Source organism: Astatotilapia calliptera, chromosome 23 (assembly GCF_900246225.1).
Source record: "Astatotilapia calliptera chromosome 23, fAstCal1.2, whole genome shotgun sequence".
Lineage (NCBI taxonomy): Eukaryota > Metazoa > Chordata > Actinopteri > Cichliformes > Cichlidae > Astatotilapia > Astatotilapia calliptera.
The window spans coordinates 37,597,358-37,617,848 of NC_039323.1; the positions used below are offsets into that span (position 1 = coordinate 37,597,358).

Sequence of the window (20,491 nt, forward strand, 5' to 3'; positions counted from 1 at the left end):
TATAGTCAGTAATGCATGTAGTAAGGCTGTCGATGTCCTCTCCGTGGTCATCACAAATCACCTCCCACACAGTCGACTCAAAACAATCCTTAAGAGCCTCCTCGCTCTCCTCTGACCATCTCTGTACTGTGCGGGTGGCTGGTGGCTCCCTGCGCACTAAGGGCTCATACACAGGGACAAGGTGCACCAGGTTGTGATCAGATCTGCCCAGGGGAGGGAGAGGTGATGAACTGTATGCCTCTTCTGCATTGGCATACAGTAAGTCCAGTGTTTTATTGACTCTGGTTGGGCAGGTCACATACTGGGTGAAGGTGGGCAGTGTGGAGTCCAGTGAGGCATGATTGAAGTCCCCTGATATTATGAGAAGGGCTCTCGGTGATTGTGTTTGCAGTCTGCTGACCACAGAGTGGAGAGAGTCACAGGCTGCATCCGCGTTGGCCGAGGGGGGGACATACGCTGTTATCGCGATAACATGCGAGAACTCCCGGGGCAGGTAGTACGGACGCATGCTAACGGCTAACAGCTCAATGTCTCTGCTGCAGAGTTGCTCTTTTACAGTGATGTGCCCAGGGTTACACCATCTGTCGTTCACAAAATACTCATTTGCCTAATAATTCTGCACTCCCTGTATAATACTTTATTTACCTTATATAGCAATAAGGAGGTCAAATACAGTGATAACGAGGTAAAATGAGGTCAGGTTATAAGGGTGCACAGTTCAGTTAAGTCCATAATATCACATGTTTTGCTATCTCATGTGTGTGTTATGGTTCCAATGTCCACTGGAAAAATTTCAGGCCATTTCCAAGCAGCCTGCCCTACATACATAATGTTGTTGATTGTTTTTCTGATTTTAGGGATTTTCATGCCATTTGGTCACTTTAGTGTCTGAAGTGGTTTGGTTTAAGGCCAAATAGCAGCCACGTAGTCTTCCTGTTTGTTGTATGTGCTAGTACATGTTCAGTTGATAACAGACTAAGTTAAGATGCTGACCTTTGCAAATGCTTCAAGTTTTTACTTATGTAAACATTTAGCTCGACGCCCTAGCCGCTAGCAGAGCTGTACACTTTAACACCAATTCACAGGAACACCTTGACATCAATTAAACCCTCTTATTATGTAAGGGGGAAAGCGCAGTTTATTTATTTCTGATTTCAGACAAAGTTATTTATATTATATACATGGTATATAATATAAATAACAATGGCTACATTGTATATTGCAGACTTTCCCAAATTGTGGGGCCCAGGGCCATTGCAGGGGGGGCGTGGTTTGAAAAGGAAAAAACAAAACAAAAAAACAACGCTTGGACACTGCTAGCACAGGGCTCCCACACAAACGCAAAGCAGGAGATGAAGCATCGCTGAATATGTTTCCAAACCAACTTCATTCTAAGCCAAAGACTAGAAAATATGGTGAAGCGAACATTTTTCTTGTAAAACAAAGGGGGGCCTAGCAAAAAAAGTTTGGGAACTACTGGTATATTGTATATACCTTACCTTATTTAATCCTTTTTCACATTCTGAGTCGAAAATGTGGCTGGATATTGGCTGAAGAGATCAAAACTGGCTTTTCAAGCAGTTTTTTGTGTAAAACCAGTTATCTGGAAGAGTGGGTCCCATTAGCTTACTTAATAATCGTCACAAAGTGTGAATACCTCTATGAAAAAACAGCTTTTTACACTTTATGCTCTACAGGCTTCAGTTAGCGTGTTAAATGTTAAAGTTCTTGAAAGCACTATTAGAAAAAGGCTGAACAACTATAGTTTGTGTAGAAGGTTTGACAGGAGAAAGCCTCTTCTCTTTAAAAAGAACATGGCTGCATGACTTGAGTTTACAAAGTTGCACCTGAACAAACCACAAGAATTCTTGAACAATGTCCTTTGGACAGACCAGAACAAAGTGGAGATGTTTTTTCATAATGCACAGCACCATTTTTAGCAAAAAACTAACAAATGCTATTGCCGCAAACAACACATTCCAGCTGCTACGCATGGTGGTGGAGGGGTGATGATTTGGGCTTGTTTTACAGCTGCAGGACCCTGAGCATCTTGCAGGCACTAAGTGGACCATGAACACCTTTCCTAAAGTGAAATGCAAGGCCATCTGTCTAACAGCTAAAGCTTGGACAAGCACAGCAACAGATCTACAACAGTATGACTGGAACAAAAGGGAACAAAATGTTGCAATGGTCCAGTCAAAGTCGAAGTTTCAATCTGGTTGAAATGTTGTGGTAGGACCTTAAAAGAGCTGCTCATATAAAAATGTCCACAACCCTCAATTAAATGATGCAATGTTGTAGAGAAGATTGGGCCAAAATTCCTCTGCAGTTATGTGAGAGACTGATAAAGTCATACAGGAAACAACTGCCTCATGTTTTTTGTTGTTATGTGGTTCTACAAGCTTTTGAATCATAGCATGATTTGAAGAAGCAATAGAATGGAATAGAAGCAATAGGCAGAAGCTGAGAAGGAAGGAGAGAGAAAGATCACAAAGGGGAGTTTTTATTAGACTCTGTTGGGCTTGTTTTGATGGGGCTAGTAAAAAGACAGACTGTCCATCAATCAGCATTTTTGTCCTTCTTGCTCTTCTAGAAAATCACAGAAGTGAAACAGAGGCCTTATCGTGGTTTTATAATCACATATGGCATGTGTGCACATGTGCATAACGTTTCCACAGTCCAGAGAAAGGCTTGTCAGACAGGCGAGGCTTGATGACAGAGTGTTCTTCCAACAAAGCCACCAATTAAGAATCACAACTTTAACTGCTCGACACATAAAAATGGATATCAGCGGTGTTATACAACGACCGATCCATGATTGAGTTACACATGAAGCCGGAGACACACAGCTGTGTAACACATCTGTGTTTACAGAAGCACAGACAGCCTGTGAGCACTGAGATTAGCAGGCTGTAGGAGGGAGATGAACATGCCACAACAGTTTGGGATGACGTGCTAATAAGCGACAGGAGCAACCATCCAATCTAATGCGGAAGTCCTCACAGAGAGAGTTTGAATTGTTGTTTGTCGCCTCTGCCTGGCTTCCTTTGTGTATCATTTCTGTTTTCACTTTTAACATATTATTCGCTGCAGCAAGACTTCTGACCAAAACATCTAAGTATTCACATGTGACACCGTTGTTAATACAGCTGCACTGGCTCCCCATTGAATTCAGTCCTTTCAAGATTCTCGTACTGACTTCTAGAGCTCTTCATGGACAAGCACCTGCCTACATCATTGAACTTCTTGTCCCCAGCAGGCTCTTAGGTCATGTAATCAGGGTCTACTTGTCATTCATCATACAAGGCTGAGAACTAAGGGAGACAGAGCTTTTGCCACTGTGGCTCCCAGACTGTGGAACTCTCTCCCACTGAGCTTAAGATCTCTGGACTCAGTAGCTTCTTTTAAAACACATCTTTTTAGAATTATGTGATCTTTTATCTAGAAAGGTGTTATATAAATAAAGTTTTACTTATTTACTATTTCTTTCAGTTCTTTGGAACAGTATTTTGTCCTAGCTACTGTTGACGTACTATTTGAATTAGTCATGACATATTTGTTTTGAGGTCCCTAAAATGACAGGTTTCCTCTGTGCATGCCAGACAACAGCATATTAACATGATGTACAGGTTTGGAGACATGCCGGGCTTCACTTGGCCAACTGACCTAGAACAGAGGCTAAAGATATGATTTGAGTGGAATAAATATCTTTTTTTTTTTTTGTGGAATGAAGAATCTCTATATACTTAACTTTGACATTTGTTTTATTAAAATTGATTCGGGATACATTCAATGATTGTGCAGTTTTTTTTGCAGATTCGTGGGGTAAGATTTGAACCCAGGCCGGCCGCCCACTCATCCCAGTGAGCTAATCCGGTGCTACGCTTTTGCAGTTTTAATTAGAATGTGTGACATGCAACAAACCGTCGATCAGATGAATTGTGCTGTGAACTAACAGTACCTTCGGCTTTACCTTCTGGATCCGCATGTTTACACCAGGTGGCCTTCCTGACGTAAAGCTGCCATTCCTCAGGGCTTGGGCCTGGCACTAGCTCATGATCCCCGAGACCTCACAGTTTCAGACCGGGGGATCTGTCACGTGTAGGGTAAATGTGTTAACCACTATAAACTGTAGTGTGAAGGAGTTAGTGTTTATTTTATGAGGAGTGTGACAAGCCACGCGGACTGGTTCTACTTCTGCTTTTTCCCAATCTTTGTTTAATCAGCCACTTACTCACCTCAGTATATTTACTCTGTGTCGTTTCCCCCTGTAGTCCCCAGATTGTCTATTTATCACTGACTTGTTGAGTAGTCCAGTAATTCCATGTGGTCATTAGGATTCTTCACCTCTGACTATTTCCTGTTCATGACCTCTATGTTTGCCTGAGCATTCTGGTGTTTTTGAGGTTTTGTATGTTTTCTTGTATTTCTGACTCATCCCTGCCTGTTCTAGTTGCCTCACCTGGCATAAGAACATCTTTCATTCATCTCTAGTTGGCTTCTAAATCCAAAATACACAAAACTAAAAATGTTTTTTCTTTCACACTGTAGTCTGTTATTTGAGTCTTTGCTATGGGCCTGGTCATAACCAACATTTTACTCCTTTACATATCATGATCTGATCTCAACCAGTTTACACCACAAAACACACCACAACAACAGCAAGTGAGAGACACAAACATATACCATGCATCACCTCTTCCTCATAACAGCTCTTAGCTGTGGCTGCTGGCAGGACTGTTTTTATTGTCGGTGGGGAGGAAACAATGCAACGTTTTGACAGTAAGTTAATATTGTCTCAGAGATAGTGAGAGAAGAGCTGAAAAAAGTGACTAGTCACAGAGACAAGTCGTTTGACTGCAACATTAAACAAGAGCAGCCTTTGACTCCAGTTCTCTACCAAGGTTGAAACTTTTACAGAAATTTACTTATAAATATGAAAGTTAGAAATTATAAACTACATATTCAATTCAATTCAATTTTATTTATATAGCGCCAAATCACAACAAAGGTCGCCTCAAGGCGCTTCATAGATACAGAGAAAAACCCAACAATCATATGACCCCCTATGAGCAAGCACTTTGGCGACAGTGACATAAAAACAATACTTTGTAAAAACCTAGACTGGATACAGACAAGATATACTGTAGATATCTATTAGAGATCATATGGCGTCCAACTTTGCCTAGTGACAATTCACAGGGGCCCCTCTAATCAGCATTTGTCAGTAACAGGTTATATGCAACTGTTGCTACATAGTGTAGTGGTTAACACATTCAGTTGGCAAGTGAAAGGTCTTTAATGTAATTCCAGCTGGATACAAATCCCCTGTGGTTTTGCATCAGGAAGGACATCGAGGTAAAACTCTGCCAAATCAAACATGTTGACGTACAAGTTGTGGTGACTCCTTATGACAAGGAAGCAGTCACAATAATTTTTTTTCTACCTTATATGTAATCTGAGAACAACAGTAGGTGAAACATTACCTTGTATATATCTGAAACCACCTTTATTTCAGGAACAATGCTCAACATCAAGACAGCTGTAGTCCCCAACTACTAACGAGGTGAGATTATCTGACTCCTGGCCACGTGCCCTCGACTTGGCCACATGTCAGCCAGCAGAGTGGGATATTAATTAAAGCTGAATTTCAAAGGAAAGGAAAGAAATAATATGATGCTCGTGGACATCACATGATTCAAGTGTTTCTCCTCCATTGTTAAGGCTTGACTAGTAGCTTTTAGCTATTTAGCGTTATATTTATTAGTATTTCCGCTCATCACTGTATTGCTTTTCGATATCCTCTTTCTCTTTTCAGTTTTCTTTTTGTCAGAAGTCTGAAGGAAAAAAATCATCTTACACAGAATCAGTGAGAGAGAATGGAGTTGAAGCTAGTTTCAGGGAGTTTTTTAAGTAACAGCAGTAAAGCTGCCTCCTTTAGTTAGTCCCTTGTCTCTCAGTCCGGCAGTTAGGTCCTATTTTGCATCCCACACAGCTGGCAGAGCAGGACATACCTGACAATTCATCACCTCTTCCTCATAACAATACAGTTTCATCAGTGATTTAATTTTGTCTCATAGCTAGTGAGTGACAAGCTGAAAAAGTGTCTAGTCATGGTGACAAGTCGTTTGAGAAAAGATGAAAAGCAATGGCATGCAAAATAAGAAAGAATACTCTGTAACATTAAACCAGAGCTGTTTGCGATTGCTTTCCTCTGCCAAGGCTGAAACTTCCCTCTAATATGCATTACTTGGACTTGTAGTTAGAACCTGGTCTAATGTCCATTTCTTGTGTTTCTTGGCCCAAACAAATACAAAAACAAAACAAACTCGTTGCTTTTCCTTAGTAGTTTTTTCTTAGCAGCTGTTTGACCATAGAGGCCTGATTCACACAGTGTCCTTTGAACAGTCGGTGTAGAGAAGCGTCTGGGCTCTGGGCTCTAATCTGAGGTGCTGCTAACTTGCGAGTTCTGAGGCTGCTGACTCAGATGAATTTATCCTCAGCAGCAGAGGTGACTCTTGGTCTTCCTTTCCTGAGAGTCCTCGTGTCATCCAGTTTCCACGTAGCAACTGCACTTGGGGACACATTCAGAGTTTCAGCTATTTTCTGAACTGACTGAGCTTCAGTTCTTAAAATATTGATGGTCTGTCGTTGCTCTTTACTTAGCTGATTGGTTCTTGCCATAATATGATTTCTAACAGCTGTCAAATAGAGCTGTCAGCTGTGTACCAACCTGACCAGTGTTGGGCAAGTAATCAGTTATAGTTATTTCTTCAAGTAACTGAGTTACAATATTATAAAAGTAACAATTACCATGAAAAGTAACTATTGTGTTACTTTAAAAATGTTTAAAGAACTTGAATCTCCTCTTAATGGAACTTGCTAAAATACTAAATTATAAATTACTAAACATACTTGAACATACTAAAATATATATTCAACTGTTTGTTATAAAACTGAATATATAGCTGAAGTAAATGGCCACAGAAGGAACTAACAGGAAACTATTAACTATTCAAATGTTGCTTTGTGATAATGTGAAATAAAACACCAATCAGATCAATTTTAATAATTGTAGATAGAATTAATTTTCTATTTGTAATAAATAATACAATAAAACATGTTGTTTTAGAACATTCGATATTATTGCACATCAACAGGATGCAACTGGCTATCAATGGTTGTTAAATTAAATTATGCTTTTAAGCAATGTAAACTGTCACAGCTTCAGACATCAGTGGCTGAACAAGGATTTTCTTCCACACAAAAGTAAAATAGCTGAAGTGATTTCAATGTAATACTGAGAAAGTACGTGCACTGTATAACATAACCAAGGTATAAAAATGTAAACAGGTAATACAAATGTAAACTCCATGGCTGTCGTTTGCCATTGGCAGTCCAACACAAGTCACACAAGTGTTGTTCTCACAGTAGATGTCTGTTAAAGTGACCTGTTTTAATGTCCTCTATTTTTTTTAATATAAAGAATTCTTATTTGTCACATCCCCAACCCTTTACAGCTATTCATTAAACCAGTGGTTATGTCTCAAAACAATGAGCTTCTCAAACTTCTCATCAGAGAGCCTGTTCCACTTTGGAGAGAAGACAAGCTTCCCAAGGCTAAACAGTCTCTCTGCCGAGGCACTGGAAAGCGTGGCTGCGCTGTATCTTAGTGAAATTTTCTTTATCAGTATCAAATAATATTATCTTTTACCAGTAGCAGAAGTGTCAGTCATCTCATCTTCAAAGGAAAAAAAGTCTCTGTGGCTGAGACTGTGCTAAGTTGGCGTGTTGAAACACCCTAAAGGTGGTTGAAAATGACCAAACTTCCAGATACAGATGGACAAACTGGTGATAGCTAGATATAGTGGTGGTGGACAAGAAGAGAAAGACGACCGTAATGATGAATGTAGCTACAGTATACCGAGTGACAGCAACATCTGGAAATGGTGACATGAGAAGAAATACCAAGGGATGAAGGACGAGCTAGAGAAGAGATGGGAAGATGTGGAAACTGAAAGCAACAGTGGTAACAGCTCTCAGGGCAGTAACGTCCAAACTGGGAGAGTGGCTCCAGCAGATTCCAGGATCTTTGTCCAGGAGACCGCAGTCCTAGGACCCTAACCCTATAGAGAAAAAGTTAAGCCACTTTACCTCAAGGTTTTAAAATACAGACCAATCTGAATTAAGCAAGTTTTGACCCTAGGTTTTTAATTTTGCTCGTTTGTGGTAGGAATAATGTTCTTTTCATTTAAAAAGTTCACTGCTGAGAAATAACACTGAACAGGTACACTTGCTCATCCTTAATTTGAAAAGTTAACTAAAAAAATCATAAAATCATCAAACAGAAAGCTAACTAACTCCTGGAGTCTCATTTTAATGTAAACCTGTCAAATTATCACCAAATATCTGATTCATCTCATATTACCCTGTATTATAAAAATTAATGGCATTACTTAGCAATACAAAAGACCCTTCCACTGACTGAAGAATGAACACATGTAGTTTCAAAAGGAATTAATGGAAATAAATTTACTTGCTGACATATAGATATGCCTTCACACAGGAAAAGCTCATGAAAATCTCTAAAGGGCTTAGAAAGTAATGCCGCACCCAAATCCACTGCAGCAAGTTCACACAAGACACAGATGTATAGGTCACATATACAGATCAACTCAAAATCATAACTCACAAAGCATACTGCAGTCTCGTTTATTAATATAAATCTATCAAATCACTCGTGATTTCAAGGAAGTTATAATGTGTCAAACAGAAGGAATTACGGCCATTTTTAGCTACAAAATGCCACAGGAAAAATATCGTTAGAGAAACCCATTTTATAAAAAAAACATGCGTTACTTAGGAATACAAAAGCCTCTTCAATTGAAATTGCACAATGAACATCATTGTGCAATTTCAAAAGGCTTTAATGGTATTAACCCTCTCAAGGCAGGCTTGCAGATTTGCAACAAGTAAAAATTAACAACCTGATTACCCCACATACATATTTTATGAGTTTTTTTTACTCAGAAGTACCACTGCAGGTAGTCTTTTGTGCATTAGCAACAAAAATTTAATTTGAGCCTGAGAGGGTTAAACATGCTTTCTGATATATCGTCTCCCCTTTGCACATGAAAAACTCACGAAAATCTTAAAGCCTGAGAAAACAGTGTGCCACTGTTTTTCCAGAACATCGAATCCAACACATACAAGACGAAGATCTATACGTCACATATACGCACCAGCGAAAAATCTTAAGGTCACAAAAAATACAGCTAACTAGCCGGTGCAGTCTCATATTTTACTATAAATCTATCAAATCATAATCACATAGCTCAAATTAAGTAGCAATCTAAAGGTCCAAAAGCGTAAATTTGCATTTAAGATTTCAAGGACGTGAAAATACCGTGCAGTGAAAGTTAACTACAAAATGCTACAGGCAAAATGTCGTTACGCAACCCTGTTTGAAAATATAAATGATGTTCCTTAGCAATACAAAAGACCCTTCCACTGACTGAAGAATGAGTGTCAATGCCTAGTTTCAAAGGGATTCATTACATTTAATTGCTGACATATTGCCACACCTTGACACATAAGAAGCTGATGAAAACCTCTAAGTCTTAGAAAACAGTGGCACACCCTAAAACCACTACATCAATTCCCATACATACATGACGCAGACGCATATGCAGATTATTTGTTCCAAGCCTTCTTCCCCCACAGTGACTGCTTCTCATCTGCTGCTCCACCTCCTGCACCTACACCTGTGATGTCCTCAGTATCCTCAGTGTACCGGAGGACAGGATGAGAGTTTAACTGTGAACTGGGAGCCTGCAAAACTCATATGGTGTTTCTACGTTTTGTGGCTCTTTATTCAGATTAATTGCTCAGGACAACGACAAACAGCAGAGGTCTAGTGCACCTGAATGATAGAAGCTCCGCCCACTTGATCCCTGAGTATATTTTGTCGCTCTCAGGCTGCTTTTTACGGTTCAGCACCTGGCAAGACTACAGAGAGACGAGTGTCAAGTTACAACCGGTAGGTACAAGACATTTATTCTCCTGTGCAGGTGTATCTGTGTGTGTGTGACTACATAGTTTCACTTGGAATAAATGATACTCTGATTTTGAAGCATTTTAAATATTGTGTTAGTTTTAGTCATGTTTTAAGGCACATCTCTAAGTCTTTGCGTATATCATATTTAAAAAAATTAGATGCAGAATAATTTAAAATGATGTTTAACGTGTGTTGAAAATTTGTTTGATTTAATCTCAGGTGAAGCAAGGATATTAAACCCAATATTTCCATTTCCATTTCCTTGTGATATGTAAAAGAAACAGTGCAGCCTTATGAAAAGAAAAAAAGCTGAGTCATTCTCAGCACAAAGGCATGCTTTGCATACCCCGTCTCTGTCTTATAACTTTGGATCACATGTCCTGATGTGGCTTTATACTAAAAGTGTTCATGAAAAAGTCTTTCATGGAGTGGCCACATGTAAAGCAGGTTGGTTTACACACATGCTTCCAGCACTCGGATTTTTCATGCTTCTTTTGTTGACGGCTTCCGTCTGCTGCTCAACCACAATCCCCACGCCCACATGACACAGCAAAATATCCAATTATAAGGTGTCAGATTCCCAGCAACAGTAATGTGATGGAATTATACAAAATCAGCACCTGAAGTTTGACGCAGATACAAAGAAACATCTTTGAAAAGAGGTTTGAGGGATTTTGATGCTATGCTAGTTAGCATGTTGTTTTTAACTCTGTGCTTTAACAAAGTTAAGCAGCTTAGCCATGCAAAGGGGTTTTAACACCTATAACTGATCTGTCTAACATCCATGTCACTGAGGTCTCACACTTCAGCATGTTAATGTTAAAAATTAACCCTCACCACCAGCCTCCCTCCCATAAAAAAGAAAGAAATAGCTGTTTCCACAATATTCAGCTTATTTGTATCTATCTAGGAGTCGGTTAACAACAGCAACAACATGCTATTGTTTTTCTGTTCAAACACTGCCATAAATGGCATGGCCACCTGCGTGGTCTATACATCAGTCTATAGAAGCACATCTCTGTGTGCTTCTATAGACTGATGTCATTTGCGTTAAAGTGTGTATGTTATTTGCAGCCCCTATTTAGCTGGATGGATTTTATAAAGCCTGCCAAAGGTGACCACAAGCCTTTCTTGTGATCCTACCACAGTGCTGAGGCAGCTACTTGGATTTGGCACATGTGGTTTTCTGTCATCACCATTTGGAACTTTGGCTTGCATTAAGTCCTTTTGATGTGTTGTTGGCAAGAAAATTAAAAAGAATAACTGAAACCAGTAATGCGGGTTGAGTCCAACCCACCCACCCACCCTGAACTGTATCAAACAATGGCCAAGATCCCCGTGGTTCAACTGGATGTCAATGACAGGAGGACAACACTGATGCTGTTACGTGTTTACGAACCTTGGCTCTGTTAAGAGTGACTTCTGTAACTAAAGGGAGGCTGTTATGCGTTGTTCTTAATCATGTCCCATCACAGAAATGTGGAAAATTTCAAACACGTCTAATATTGTGTAATATAGGTAGCTTTTTATTAGCATGTTAGTTTTTCATTTTGTCAATCGCGCCAATGAAGTGTGCTTGCCCAGTGTTTGCAACCATATGCTTTATTACAAGTAGTTGTAACAACCAACTGGTCACAAAGAGGCTGGTCATGCAACACCCTCCCAACCTCTGTGCAAACACTTTCTATTGTACGGTCCACATAGGAGGCAATCTGTCACCAAACAAAGCAACTCGACCTGAACGCACTCCCAGCCAGACATTGTCATATAATTGCCATCTTATTTATAAACCCAGACAGATTTCTAACACAGTGCAATTAGTCTGAGTCAGTCTGCACTGATAAGCACAACTCACGCGTCTTGGCTATAGGGCACTCAACTCAACTGCCTGCCAGCTGGTTGCATTCGGACTTTAATCTTATATAAAATAATATTTTACAGTTAAATTGTCCTGCATCAACTACATCACTATTTGTGGGGAAATTCTGGTTTCTGTTTCGAACTTTAGATATAACTACGTTCATCCAGATTTCTGAAATCTGTAAGTAGTTAATGTGAATTACTGTTTATGCAGATGGTAGCAGAATTGCAATTTTTGCTGATTTATCACAGTTAATTGCAGTATTATCACAAACAGATTGCAACCATCAACTTGAACCCTTTCAATTTCACACCAGTAGCAGACTGGCTCTACCTTATTGCCATTTTCCTTGCCATCTTTGAAAGAACCACTTGAAAGACAACGAGAATACAAGTTCATTGCATTCAGTGTCAGTAATTTTGGTCGTGCTGTGACCTCCGACCACTGTTTTCCTGACTATAGCATTAGGTTGTTGCGCCACATTCCCTCATGTGGCACTAAAGGGAACTATAGCTGCAACTATGATTTTAACCATCTCACGTCAGATCAACAACTTGCTCTAACAAACAAAATCAGCATGGCAATTGTCTCAAATGTTTCTGTCCAAACGCCTCCTCGCTCTGCCCTGTTTTCCTGTACTCTGGTTGGTCAGAGACTTAAAGGGCCTCTTCACAAACTTCCCAGTGCAGCAGTGTGGCACTCCAAACCCCTTGACCAAGGTGCTTAACCTCAATTAAGTCTCTTTGCGTCCAGGCGTATAAAACGGTCGTCGATGGAATTCAAACCCCTCGCCAAGTCAGCAAAGAAAAGAGTAATAAAATAATAAAAAATCAGGTTGCAATGGAAGCAATGGCCTGTGATGATATAATTACTTCGCTGGTACCCTGCAACTTTTCATGTGCACAATAGCGAAGACATGTCGGGTGCAAGTCACCAGGAATTAATCAAGCTATTAATTTTTTGCAGGCTTTAAATAGCAGCCTCCATCCAGTCAATTCATGAACCTGCCGCCAAAGTTAGATCCCCACAGAGTTTTCTTCATATCTTTAATTCTTCACAGGGATGGAAAATCCGGGCCTTTTCATTTGCTGTCAGTGGTGTCAGAAGGGGGGCTTATTATTTGATGTTTTGAGATAATCCATCGCTACATTCCTCTCTGGGGCAAACTCGGTCCAGAGTGTGAAGGTCTGGCAGCCTCAGCCAGATTAGATGGATTAATTACTCTATAGCTGACTTGGTGGCTGAAGGCTTTGCTTCCACACTCACATCTATCCTCCTTTTGCAAAGGAAAAATAAACAATAACCCATTACCTTCAAACTAGTTCAGCTGTATCACATGTTATCCAGGCATCTTGTATAAAGTGTAATGTATGATGTAGTGGCTACTCTGTCTTTGCTCCCTCAGTGTTGCATTTAGTTTCCTGGATGTCACACTGGCAAACCAAAGTGTTAAAATATTCAGTTTACACATAAAGCCTACTGTTCTGGATGCTTGAGGCCATTTAAAGTAAATAAGTCATTATGAGTCCAACATCCTGACTTATAAAAGTCCCATGATATGATCATTTAGCCCCTGGTTTCAGGCTCAGTGCACAACAGGAATCCGGGTTTGTTTAGCTCTCCTAGATTTCCCTGCGAGCCCAGTTCATCCCAGGCAAAGGGCTGGATGGGGGAAAGAGAGACAGGGTCGTACTCAGTTCTCTGTAAAATTATCCACACGAACAGCGAATTAATTAATCAAGTACCATTAAGGCGCTACCTCGAAGGCTTAGTGAGACTTCACATCTGCAAAACAGGTAAGCACAGCACGAGGAGGAAGTGATGTTTGCCTGAGAATCATATGTCAAAATTATTTTGGAAAGTCATTAACAAATGAATTTATCAACCTTTTTAGCAAATAACTGCTTTTAACTAGATGGCTTTATCTTGCTGAGGGCTTATTTGACTATTTGGGATATCATAGGTGTAGGTGTTCCCCTGCTGCTATTCAACTATTCTGGGGCTACATGCAACACTTTGAATTGTTTTTCTGGATAAAATGTCTGAAAATGTGGGCCACAATCCTCAGTTTTAGATGAAGCACACTCTCTCAGATCTGACTAAGGTTTGCAAATTAATGTCTAATTTTTACACAGTGGACTCAGTCTGAGTCAGTCTGCAGTAATGAGCACAACTTGCATCTCTTGGCAATAAGTCAACTGGTTGCCAACATGTGTTGTGTTTATACTCCCGTATAACTAGGAAATGCCTGTGTTATTTTGCTGGTATCTGTTCTGTAGCAACTACACCACTGTTCATGGAGAAATGTCAGATTTCTGCTTCAAATCTATGAGATTCTGGCTGGAATCTCAATGTCAAAAGTTAATGTGAATTTTTGTGTATGCGGGTGTCAACAGATGGCAACAGATTTGCAGTTTTGGAACTAATTGCCAATTTGACCCCGTCTGAAACTAATAGCTGACTGATAGCCAACTGCCTCTGTCAAGATGCACCAAAGTCCCTTTGAAGGCAGGAATTCACTGAGTGGTTACAGACCTGGTCCTCGTCTTTGACGTAGCCATTTCAGAGGCGACAAGATCAGAAGTCCATTGCACAAGTTAGTAATAATTTTGTCTCCAACCACTATTTCCCCCAACTTTACTGTAGCATTGACTGACTGCACAAATGTTCTTGTTTACTGTAGACGTTAAATAAAATGGTTAATTTAATCTAAAGGCTAATTAACTGTAAGTAAGTACTGCGGAAACCTCTGGTTCTAACGTTGTCTTGTTATTCCTAGCAATGATTCTTAAAATGTTAGCTGAAGAGAAATTGTTTGCATTTGAACCTCACAAAAACACCAAAATATATAAAAAATATTTCCAGAAGCAGTTATTTAAATCCAAGAGGCTCTTGATTACATATTTTCTGTCAGTGGAGTGTTGCTGCCAGTGGTGAAGCAGAGCCATCTCTGCATTGTTGCTTTTTTAAAGCCAGACCACATTTCAGCAGGTTTGAGAAAGAAGGTCAGACGGTATTATGAAGCAGAAGCTGGGATAATTTACATAAGAAGAAAAACAATATGGAAAAAATCTGCAGGTTGCATATGTTAAATCAGCTATAATAGCCACTGCTGTCAGTGATCCCAACTCTGGGCCCAATTGTTTTGTGCTGCTGTTTCGCACAACTGTCCTCTCAGACAAGAAACTCTCAGGAGACGGATACCCTCTCTACTTTTAAGGTTGGGCTTAAAACGTTCTTTTTTGATAAAGCTTATAGTTGGGTTGGATCAGGTGATCAGTTTTTTTAATCCTGTTCTTGGCAGCTTTTGCAAATACATTAATACAATGTCTAAGGCAGGACAGGCGGGGGAAAAAAGGGGGGAGCCAAGAAAAGCAAAATGTATTGCCAAGTGCCCCTGTGAGAAAACAAACACACAACACCTCAATTGCAAACATTCAAAAATGCATACATATGTTACATAAATCAACAGTCTCCTTGTGGTGCATGTGAGAGAGAGAGTGTGGAGTGTTTGTATGTGTGTGTCTTTATCACGAAATGCACTTGAAAATAAGGTTGGGAAGACACAATAACGCCCCCTAGGAGCCAGAGGCAGGTGGAATAGGATCTGGGAAAACCGGGCCATCCACAGCCCCCAAGAGTACTAATGACCTAAGACCACTACTCTCTGTGATGCCTGTGCACCCATCTCAGCAGAAGAAGGAGGGAGGCCCTAGATGGGGTGCCCACGTCCAAGGGGTGGGCATCCCAGAGGACCCCAGGTGATGGGCAACCAGCCCCGCTATAGGCCTGCCACCCTGGTAAAAGCCAAGATCATGGTCCCAGGGCTCCAGGCGCCCAAAAACTGCCCGGTGCCCAGCATAGCCACCCCCCGTCAACACGGAAGAGGTAAAGCCACCCTGGACCACCAGAGGACTGGGTCAACAACCACGCCAGAACATCCAGCCACGCATCCCAGTACCAACAAGTACCTGCATTCCACTGAGGGGGTAGCAGCACCCAGCGGGGAGTAGTGGGGAGGAACACCACCTAACACCAGTCATCCACTCAAGTGCAACAGACACACACAGCAAAGTGACAAGAAACACTGGCCTGGATCTGGGACAAGCTGCACCTAGCAACGGATACTCCCTCACCTGGACACCCCACCCAATGAGCCTGTGGGCAACAAGGAGCACCCAAGGCGCAGACTAGACTTCCCAGCTTCATGATTCATCAATTTTAAATAATAGCTTATACATTTTTGTATTGCAGATATTTAATAATTTTGTTATCCAGTATATTTCCAGACTCAGTTGATTGTGACTGAATTTTTCCTGTATGCATGATTTAAGTTGCTGATATTCAAAAGATGTGTTGTTGCTGATTCCTGCCTTGTATAACTTGCTTTAGGTTTTTTGTCCCTTTTAAATGCCATGATTAAAAATTTAGTATTTCCTTTTTCTGACAAATATCTGGAAGCGTTCAAATTTGGCCATGATAGGTCTGGGTCTGTTGATTTCCCAAACGATGGACACAATGGAAGCAGATGATTTTAATTCCATCCTCTGGGAGTTTCAAGTGGACGCAGTGCTCCAGGACAGATTTCAAAACACAGACTGGAATATGTTCACCCACACAGACCTGGACCAGTACGCCTCATCTGTACTGGATTACATCTCCAAAACCACAGACAGTGTCACCACCCAGAAACGGATCACCATGTACCCCAACCAGAAGCCTTGGATGAACCGGGATGTTCGTCTCCTCCTGAAGGCCCGCAACACCGCCTTTAGGTCAGGAGATGCACACGCCTACAGTACAGCCAGGGCTAATCTAAAGAAGGGCATCAAAAAAGCCAAACACCATTACAAAAAGAAGGTAGAAGAACACTTCTCTAACTCCAACCCCCGACGCATGTGGCAAGGACTCCAGACCATTACAGACTACAGGACCACCAAACCCTCCCCCGCATCCTCTGATGTCTCCTTCCTCAACGAGCTCAACAACTTTTATGCTCGTTTTGAGTGAGGGAACCCCACAACCACAACCAAAGCAGACATGACACCAGACCACCAACCTCTGACTCTCTCCCCCACCGATGTAGGAGCGGTGCTGAGCAGGATCAATGTCCACAAGGCTGCAGGTCCCGATGGCATCCCCGGGTGTGTTCTCAGAGCGTGTTCTGGGGAGCTTGCAGGAGTGCTGACAGACATATTCAACCTGTCCTTTGCCCACGCTGTGGTACCGGCCTGATTCAAATCCACCTCCATCGTCCCGATACCCAAAAACTCCAACCCATCTTGCCTCAATGACTACCGCCCAGTAGCACTCACCCCCATCATCACTAAGTGCTTAGAGCAGCTGGTCCTAGCACACTTCAAATCCTGTCTCCCCCCCACCCTGGACCCCCACCAATTCGCATACCGCCAGAACAGGAGCACAGAGGATGCAGTCTCCATCGCACTGCACTCTGTCCTCTCACACCTGGACAACAACAACACCTACGCCAGAATGCTGTTTATAGACTTCAGTTCAGCATTCAATACAATCCACCCCTCACAACTCATCAGGAAACTGACAGACCTGGGCATCAGTTCCCTCATCTGCAAATGGTTACTGGACTTCCTGACCAACTGCCCCCAACATGTCCGGCTGGATAACTGCTGCTCATCTACAATCAAGATGAACACTGGTGTACCACAAGGCTGTGTGATGAGCCCTTTCCTCTACTCCCTCTTCACCCACGACTGCAGACCTGCTGATGGTTCCAACACCATCATTAAGTTTGCAGATGACACCACGGTGATTGGCCTCATCAGTGACAACGATGAGGCCGCCTACAGGGAGGAGGTGGATCGTCTGGCTGAGTGGTGCGACACAAACAACCTACTGCTTAACACCGAGAAGACCAAGGAGCTCATCGTGGACTACAGGAGGAATGCTGACCCACATCCACCCATCCACATTAAGGGGACGGCTGTGGAGCATGTGAGCAGCTTCAAGTTCCTGGGAGTCCACATCTCCGAGGATCTCACCTGGACGACCAACTGCTCCAAGCTGGTCAAGAAGGCTCACCAGCGCCTCTTCTTCTTGACGACTCTGAGGAAGAACCACCTGTCCTCAGACATCCTGGTGAACTTCTATCGTTGCACCATCGAGAGCATCCTGACCAACTGTATAACAGTCTGGTACGGGAACTGCTCTGCCTCGGACCGGAAGGCGTTGCAGAGGGTCGTGAAAACTGCGCAGCGCATCGCCGGAGCACCACTTCCTGCCATGAAAGACATCTACAGGAAGCGGTGTCTGAAAAGGGCTGGGAAAATCATCAAAGACCCCAGTCACCCATCACATGGACTCTTCACCCTCCTGCCCTCTGGGAGGCGCTACAGGAGCCTCCGGACTAAGACCACCAGGTACCGGAACAGCTTCTTCCCCACAGCTGTCAGACTCCTAAACTCTGCCTCCTGACATCTGACCCACGTTAACACATGGACTGAACATACACACACACACAATGGACAACCGTACCCTCAAACACACAATAATAACATGGACTGAACCACCACTCACAACCACTAGCACTTTATATAGCCTCTGTAGGAATTATATCTCACTTATCTTAACTGCACTACTGTATAGCTCTGTGTAAATAATCATTCTGTACATTCGATAATTTTTAACCCTACAACTGTTTACAACTTGCATAGTTCCCATTTCTGTATAGCTGTATATCTCAGATTTCTGTAAAGTTATTTATTTCATATTCTGTATAGTTTTTCATATTTATATCCTGTTCATAGCCTGTACATAGCTTGTACTCACTACAGCCTGTACATACTTATAGTTATAGAATATTCACAACATACTTCATACCGTGTACATTATAACATACCATAATAGACCCATTTCTGTAATATACTCACATATCTATATTATTGCTAATATATATTGTAATATATCTATATCACTAAAGCACTTCTGGATGGATGCAAACTGCATTTCGTTGCCCTGTACCTGTGCATGTGCAATGACAATAAAGTTGAATTCTATTCTATTCTATCTGGGTGAAGTGACTCATAAGGATCTTCTTCTGCCTTTGCTGGTATTCCTTAAAGCACCAAGTTCTCCCTCATGCTGCGGGCCTGGAGCTTGATGACAGCTTCCTTGAGTTTTTCGTTTGCTTCTGAGAGTCGGGTCCCTCATTGAGGGATTTTCATTGACTCTTTGAGGGTGGCGTTTTGAGCGTGTTTCCAACTGCTGCTAGCTGAACTCAATGGACTCATGCAGATCCTGAAAATCTTTATGCAGGATTTCCAGGAGGGACAGGCGTGCGTCAAAACTGGACTATTTTTTTTATCTATGGACACCAAAATGTCAACTATGTCACTGTTTTGTGGAGAAGCTGGCTCCAGTGAGTCTTTGAGGTGGCTTAGTTTCGAGGACGGCTTTCCTTTGCTGCTGGAGGGAATCGGCGCCTTGTTATCTGGTTTCCCCATAACAACATGCTCAAAACACTCGTCAATATACTGCTGCAAACTGTCCAGGTCTTCTTTGCGATCCTCCGGAGTGGTAAAGTTGGTTAGAATGTGAGCATAGCTCTTCTCACTTACCTGACTCACTTATCTGTGACCCTTGCTTAGTTATACTGCAGTAGACCTAGATTACTGGGGACTTACCATGAAGGACTGAGTGTTTCTTCCTCTGTCAGCTCTTTTCACTTAGTATGAGTTTATACACCACTCGCCATTTAATCATTAGTTATTCTCAAACGGGCTCTCTTCTGCAGCCATGTGCTGTCTCTGGTCACAGCAGATGGTTGCCCCCATATGAGCTTGGTTCTGACAGAAGTTTCTTTCTGTTACAAGAGATGTTTTCCTTCCTGCTGTCACCAAGTGCTTGCTCATATAGGTCTGTCTGACTGTTGGGATTTCTCTAGTTTGTTGGGTCATCACCTTACAATATAAACCGCCTTATGGTGACTGTTGTTGGGATTTGGCGCTATATAAATAATTTGATTCTTAGAGGGAACTACTTTAAGCGCTTAGAAATCTCCAGGAACAATTATGAGCACCAAATAATCCAGCCCACCACCAACCTCAGAGGAACCCACTATAGTGTGGACATAAGGCCATATGTTACACTCAAATGATCCCTCTTTTATGAGGTGTGTTTTTAACACAGGTTAAAGAGGAAAGGGTATCAGCCACAGGAATGCTTACCTATTTAAAACATGGGGGAGCAGAAGATCTCGACCGCATCGAGTCCTTGAAAATTCCACTTTGACAGGGTTCAAATGAGGCGAGATCACCGTTTTAACTTCTTCCAGTGTGACTGACCTGAAGGTTAAAGCGTTTGTTAACGTGTCAGACTGGAATGCCTCGGAAAAATAGAATCACTCTCAAAAAAAAAGAATTACACTCACCTTTCTGGTCTGCTAGCTGGAAGACTGTAATCACATAGATGGACTTGTGTTGTAAAACATTCGGATTAAGAAAATGGATCAGTTACAAAGAAATTCTGTCAAGAAAAACCTCATTATTTTAACTAAATTTGGTTTATTAAATGTTTTGTAAGCTGTCAAAGTCAATCTG

The 20,491-nt window shown here is 41.7% G+C and overlaps 1 protein-coding gene across 2 annotated transcripts in view; it reads left to right on the plus strand.

Moving 5' to 3' along the window:
• Positions 1-10,007: 10,007 nt before the first annotated feature.
• LOC113016194 (sodium- and chloride-dependent GABA transporter 2-like) overlaps positions 10,008-20,491 on the plus strand; it is a 36,669-nt gene continuing 26,185 nt past the window's right edge. Inside the window, exon 1 of one of the 2 annotated variants that reach the window (XM_026158831.1) lies at positions 10,008-10,039. The gene's annotated coding sequence lies outside the window, so the exon portion shown is untranslated. Of the gene's footprint in view, positions 10,040-13,603; positions 13,715-20,491 lie in introns of those variants that run through there. The other variant, XM_026158830.1, reaches the window with a different exon arrangement.